Source organism: Danio rerio, chromosome 4 (genome assembly GCF_052040795.2).
Source record: "Danio rerio strain M-AB ecotype USA chromosome 4, GRCz13ab, whole genome shotgun sequence".
NCBI classification, from domain to species: domain Eukaryota; kingdom Metazoa; phylum Chordata; class Actinopteri; order Cypriniformes; family Danionidae; genus Danio; species Danio rerio.
The window spans coordinates 51,952,501-51,959,445 of NC_141024.2; the positions used below are offsets into that span (position 1 = coordinate 51,952,501).

The 6,945-nt window shown below is 37.7% G+C and overlaps 2 protein-coding genes and 3 non-coding genes across 7 annotated transcripts in view; 3 read left to right on the forward strand and 2 right to left on the reverse strand.

Annotated features, from left to right (window-relative positions):
• The window catches only part of LOC137490940 (uncharacterized), a 627,578-nt gene that overhangs the window by 476,291 nt on the left and 144,342 nt on the right, over positions 1-6,945 (reverse strand). The gene's annotated exons all lie outside the window — the stretch shown is intronic.
• The window catches only part of LOC137490961 (protein NLRC3-like), a 372,316-nt gene that overhangs the window by 172,437 nt on the left and 192,934 nt on the right, over positions 1-6,945 (reverse strand). The gene's annotated exons all lie outside the window — the stretch shown is intronic.
• On the forward strand, positions 5,277-5,350 carry trnan-guu (transfer RNA asparagine (anticodon GUU)). The gene has a single exon. It is a non-coding gene; the product is annotated as a tRNA-Asn (tRNA).
• Positions 5,520-5,592, forward strand: trnak-cuu (transfer RNA lysine (anticodon CUU)). Its single transcript has one exon. It is a non-coding gene; the product is annotated as a tRNA-Lys (tRNA).
• trnak-cuu (transfer RNA lysine (anticodon CUU)) lies at positions 5,944-6,016 on the forward strand. Its single transcript has one exon. It is a non-coding gene; the product is annotated as a tRNA-Lys (tRNA).

Sequence of the window (6,945 nt, forward strand, 5' to 3'; positions counted from 1 at the left end):
ATCGGCCCGAGCTCGGCTGCCCCTCGGCGCCTCCGGCTCCGACTCGGCATCGGCGAGTGTTATCCGGGCCGAGTGCGGCCCGCAGCTCGCTCGCGCACATGCGGTTGTGATGCGGCTGTAAAGCACTGGCCCGATTCCGGTCAACCATATCCTGGCCGCTTCTGGCAAGGACTCGGCTGATGGCAACCGATTAAGTTCTTATTTTATCTAGTAATCTGTTAGCTCCACGTTTAATGATAATTTGAGAAAATATTAATGGTACGATAGCAAAAAAAGAAAAAAAAAAAGAATATTTAGTGTGGATGGTCATGTTTAGACGCAAACAAAACAATATTATTTATAAATAGATTATACATGTCATCTAGAGAAAAACTATGTAAAATTCGCTTATTTTTGAGATAGCACGCTCCTGTGCTGACTGTTTTTTTTAAAGCAGAAGTTGGTTTCATAATAAACACATGCGTTACTAAATTCCTGATCCAAACTCCAATCCAGACGGTGGCGGTAATGCTCCAAAAAGCTGGTTGTCAACCACCATGGCACGAAGATCACAAGAAGAAAAGGGTTGGTTTTTCAAACATTTCACGTGGAGTCCGGTCAGAAAGGTAAGCTTTTTACTGCTTGTGTTCTGTATAATTAGCGAATTTAGAGCTTAAAACATTTCCACGGTGTTTGGTTGTAACAGCGTTTAGTAATTTAAAACAGTTTGATACGAAATTTAACTTGCTTTAAGAAACACGACTGGAGCTAATGTATGCTAACGCTAACAGTTACAAACACGTCTGAAAGTTCCTTTTCCTTTTACACAATGTTAGATTGTAACGTGTGTAGTAACTGAAAACTATTTTAATTATTTTAAAGAAACATGAAACGAATTTGTGTGTATGCTAACTTTGCGTTAAAGAAAGTTTCTGTAGACGAATCCATTAACTAACTTGGCAAAACGTGTTTTTTTCCTGATTTAACATTATAAAGTACCGTGGATGTTGAAAAAATCATTGTACAGGCGTATACTTCTCCAACAGTATTAATTCTGTGATTATGTGTAAATAAAAACTAATCGTTTTGGATTAATAAAATATTATTGTTTATCTTGTTTATGCAGTTAGTCACGAAAATGATCGAAACTCGACTGTTTACTATTCTCTTTAAATTATCCGAGAGACATATATTACTATGCACTTTAATTCATATGTGTTAGCCTATGTGAATCAATTATATCTTTTGTTCAAGCTGTAATGGTCAGTTAATGTAAAACTGAACGTCTTAAAGCAGATTTTGATGTTTTTGTTTGTTTTTTTATGTTATTGACAGTGATAAATTCTGATTTAAATGAATGGGTAACAATATTTGTTGGTTAAGTCTCATTGTTCTTGTTTAACAAAGGTTTGTGAGATCATTTTGCAGCACATCACGACCAAAGAAGTCAATGGCACACTCTTTTGAACGTGAATAGGCATGTTATAGTTGTGTGCTAAAAGTCCATTATAAGCTGTAAACTGCTGATACATTTTCAACATAGATTGAGCTTTTCAGACATTACATTACTAATTGCTTCACAAACAGCTGAAATGGTTTATTGTTATTGGCTATCATCAACAAACATTTTTCACAATGGTAGGTTAATCTTCATGGGTACAGAATAATGCATGTGCTTGACCATCTTACAAATCTATGTCTCAGATTCATAAGGCTGTCACTCTGCATGAATCTCCGAATAAATCTTGTGCAACCTTCTGTGTACTGATTATTTACACCATAGGTATTATATGCATTAATTAACTTTGATAGTATTTCAGGGTTTGAACTTTTCTTTACGGGAGGTTAACAACAATGTGATGTTTTATTATAGATGCATATGAGGAAGCTCGACTCAAACATCCACACGCAACTGTGATTTCTGACTGGTAGACAGATGAGGATGATGATCGCCTGTCATACATCTAAAGACAGAACAGGTTTGTTTGCAATTATTTTAAACACATACTGTCAACATTGTCATTGATCTATTACAACCTGTGAGTTTTGCCCTGGCACTATACTAAAGTGATGTTTTGTTTTGTAAATGTATCTGATTAAGGGACAGTATAGACACATCTATACCGTGATGAAGAAAAATTACTTGGAACAAAGAGGCTGGATAAAAGGCAGGTATGAAGATTTCAGAAATCAATGCAGCACCACAAGTCACATCACCATCAATGACTATGGCAGAAATCTTAAGACCACCATCAAGATGCACAGATACTGTACATTCCAGTACAGCAGGCGTGTCCAAACTACGGCCCGCGGGCCATCTGCGGCCCGCGAGGCTTTTTATAAATATCAATAGAATCTGGCCCGCTATACAAAAATGAACGTAATTCAATAAATAACCACCGGGTGTCGCTATTACATGCATTCAATTAAGCAGCAGTTCTTGTTATGATCTATCTATCTATCTGTCTGTCTGTCTATCTACACACAGTTGAAGTCAGAATTATTAGCCCCTCATTGATTTATTTCTTCTTTTTTAAATATTTCCCAAATGATGTTTAACAGAGCAAGGACATTTTTACAGTATGTCTGATAATATTTTTTCTTTTGGAGAAAGACTTATGTTTTATTTCGGCTAGAATAAAAAGCGGTTTAATTTTTTTTATGAACCATTTTAAGGTCAAAATGATTAGCCCCTTAAGTCTTCAGAACAAACCATTGTTATAAAATAACTTGCCTAATTACTTTAACTTGACTAGTTAACTTGATTAACCTAGTTAAGCCTTTAAATGTCACTTTAAGCTGTATAGAAGTGTCTTAAAAATATCTAGTCAAATATTATTTACTGTCATCATGACAAAGATAAAATAAATCAGTTATTAGAAATGAGTTACTAAAACTAATATGTTTAGAAATGTGTGGAAAAAATGTTTAACTCTCCGTTAAACAGAAATTGGGGAAAAAATAAACGGTGGCTAATAATTTAGGGGGGCTAACAATTCTGACTTCAACTGTATATATATATCATGTCATATATATATATCATGTATATATATATCATGTCATATCAGACATATATATATATGTCTGTGTGATGTATGTAAAATTTGGCCCGCGACAACGTTTGTTTTTTTGCATCTGGCCCTCGGCCCAAAAAGTTTGGACACTCCTGCAGTACACCTATGAACATTTACAGTCTTTGTTCTAGTGCAGTTTGAGATCAAGACAGAACTTATTGCATCTCGTGATGTTTTTGTAAGGCATCACTAAATTTGTTAAGGTTTAATGCAGCTAGAAAGTAAAGATCAACTAGAGAATATCAGCAGTGTCTAACCCACTGTTGTATTTACAGAAGTTTTATGAGAATAAGCTACAGGTTGATTTATACTAATCTGTTATTTTTCTTTTTTAGCACGACTGACTGAAGTTTTAAAATCATGCAACGTCATAAAGCAGCAGCTGGGCCTGATTCTCACAAAACCAAAACAGACGTGATGAAATTCCAGATGTAAACACATTTGACCTTCCTTTGGCCAATTGGATTTGGAAAAGCTTGAAAATCAACTAAAGGAGCAGCCTGAACAAATGAAGAAACTGGTAAGTTCAAGCTCTTGCTAATTTCAAAGTGTTTTAAGTTTATTTGTTTTTTTTTATTGTTTTTTTTTTTGCTTCGTAGGTAGCCTACTTTTTTCCTAATTTTTTCTTTTTTTTTTACATTAGTACTTGTTCACTACTAATTATCTGTTTATCTTTTAATCACAGATGGAGTGAGGACAAATGTCCATACCACGCCACTGATAAAGAAGTGGAAAAATGCATTACAAGGTAGCTACAACTTGCCCCTGAGAGGGATGGAGGAAGAAAGAAGAGAAAGCTAATGTGTCAAATGTCTACATCACTATTTTGTTTTAATTTTTAAACAACATTTTAAGTGTATTAGGATGTTCCCTGATACTTGAACAATTTGTTTCTTTCATTTGCATTTATATATATATATATGTATATGTATATATATATGTGCGTGTGTGTATATATGTATGGAATGTATGTATGTATGTGTGTGCGCCAAATTGTAAAGAAACATCTTGATACATTTTTAATAAACGTAATACAAATAAAATTATAAATATAAAATTGCACAAGACGTGTATATATATGAAATTTATAATCATCTCACTCATGTCTTGCTGTTTGTGCAATTGATTTTGTTCTGCAATTATTTATATATATATATATATATATATATATATATATATATATATATATATTTGTTTGTTTATTATTATTTTAATGTTTTATTAAAAAATGTTTCAAGATGTTTCTTCAGAATTCTGCAGTACTTTTTACAAGTTTGACTTGGATATTTTACGGATTGTCATTGGTATTTTTAAGATGTTTCTTGCTATATCTTAAATTGGTTTCTATATTTAGGTTTATATAAAATTTAGCTGTTTTTTTTACAAATTTTTAATTCAAGTCTATTGGGAAAACAGGGTTGTTTTAAAAAACATCTGTGTTTGTGTGTAATTTTTAGATTTTTTTGTTTAAATCTTTCTGTGTGTCTTTATTGTGTTGTTTTATTGTTGTTTTTATATTGATATTCTTGTGCACTACAAAATTATTTATAAAATTTTAGTACTATTTTTTTCATGCAATCAATAAACGTTTAACATTTATTTATTTTGTCATTTGTCTTGATTATTTTCGTTACAGAATATGTATGCAGTTTGCACTTCATTCAAAGGTTAAACGCAGTGCTTACACTTTGTGTTTACATTATAGTCTGTGTTTGCTGTTATATAAATTCAAATGGTTGTAATACCATATATCAAGTACCAATGTAATACCAAAAGGTTTTATAAGGTGTATAAATACGGAGTCGCGCCAGCTCCGGGCCGCAGCGCACATTACCCTAGCGCCGATTCCGGCGCGGATGCGCAGCGTCGGCTCGCTTACGGCCGCCGCATCTGGCCCGCTTGATTCGGGCCGGAATCGGGCAGTGAGTCCACAGGCATCCGGCCCGAGTCCGGCAGCCGAAGTTGGGCCGAGGGGTTAGTCTCCGGCAGGCGACAATCTAGCCGGAACTGGCCCGAGTGTATTTTGCTATCTGGGTCTCATCAGCCCGGCTAGCTCAGTCGGTAGAGCATGAGACTCTTAATCTCAGGGTCGTGGGTTGGGCCCCACGTTGGGCGTTTCTGTTACTTTTCTCTCTCTCTCCCAACAAACTTACATAAGGTTTAATGTAGCAGACTTTGAGACAAAGTTACGCGTTTCTACCACTGTAGGTGACTTTTCACTAAGTCTCTGTGGCGCAATCGGTTAGCGCGTTCGGCTGTTAACTGAAAGGTTGGTGGTTCAAGCCCACCCAGGGACGAATTAGGCATTTTGCTGCCTTGCAACTGCTAACACGTGCACTGGACATAGATCCTGGGCCACATTCTGTCCAGCGTTACAAGATGAAATCAGGATTTAGCAGAAGATTGTCACGGGTAGGGAAGGTATTACTGTAAACGGTTTCTGGTTCCTAAAAGAGCTTCTCATCAGCCCGGCTAGCTCAGTCGGTAGAGCATGAGACTCTTAATCTCAGGGTCGTGGGTTCGAGCCCCATGTTGGGCGTTTCTGTTACTTTTCTCTCTCTCTCCCAACAAACTTACATAAGGTTTAATGTAGCAGACTTTGAGACAAAGTTACGCGTTTCTACCACTGTAGGTGACTTTTCACTAAGTCTCTTTGGCGCAATCGGTTAGCGCGTTCGGCTGTTAACTGAAAGGTTGGTGGTTGAAGCCCACCCAGGGACGAATTAGGCATTTTGCTGCCTTGCAACTGCTAACATGTGCACTGGACATAGATCCTGGGCCACATTCTGTCCAGCGTTACAAGATGAAATCAGGATTTAGCAGAATATTGTCACGGGTAGGGAAGGTATTGCTGTAAACAGTTTTTAGATCTTGAAAGATGTTCTCAACAGCCCGGCTAGCTCAGTCGGTAGAGCATGAGACTCTTAATCTCAGGGTCGTGGGTTCGAGCCCCACGTTGGGCGTTTCTGTTACTTTTCTCTCTCTCTCTCAGCAAACTTACATTAGGGTTCATATAGCAGACCTTTTGAGACAAAGTTACGCGTAGGTGATTTTTCACTAAGTCTCTGTGGCGCAATCGGTTAGCGCATTCGGCTGTTAACTGAAAGGTTGGTGGTTCAAGCCCACCCAGGGACGAATTAGGCATTTTGCTGCCTTGCAACTGCTAACATGTGCACTGGACATAGATCCTGGGCCACATTCTGTCCAGCGTTACAAGATGAAATTAGGATTTAGCAGAATATTGTCACGGGTAGGGAAGGTATTACTGTTAACAGTGTCTAGTTCTAGCGAGGACTCCTCATCCACCTGGCTAGCTCAGTCGGTAGAGGATGAGACTCTTAATCTCAGCGTCGTGGGTTAGAGCACCACGTTGGGCGTTTCTGTTATTTTTCTCTCTCTCTCCCAGCAAACTTACATTAGGGTTCATGTAGCAGACTTTGAGACAAAGTTCCGCGTTTCTACCACTGTAGTTGACCTTTCACTAAGTCTCTGTGGCGCAATCGGTTAGCGCGTTCGGCTGTTAACTGAAAGGTTGGTGGTTGAAGCCCACCCAGGGACGAATTAGGCATTTTGCTGCCTTGCAACTGCTAAACCGTGCTCTGGGCATATATCCTGGGCCACATTCTGTCCAGCGTTACAAGATGAAATTAGGATTTAGCAGAACATTGTCACGGGTAGGGAAGGTATTACTGTAAACAGTGTTTAGCTCTTAAAAGTTCATCTCATCAGCCCGGCTAGCTCAGTCGGTAGAGCATGAGACTCTTAATGTCAGGGTAGTGGGTTCGAGCTCCACGTTGGGTGTTCCTGTTATTTTTCTGTCTCTCTCCCAGCAAACTTACATTAGGGTTCATATAGCAGACCTTTTGAGAGAAAAGTTCCGCGTTTCTACCAT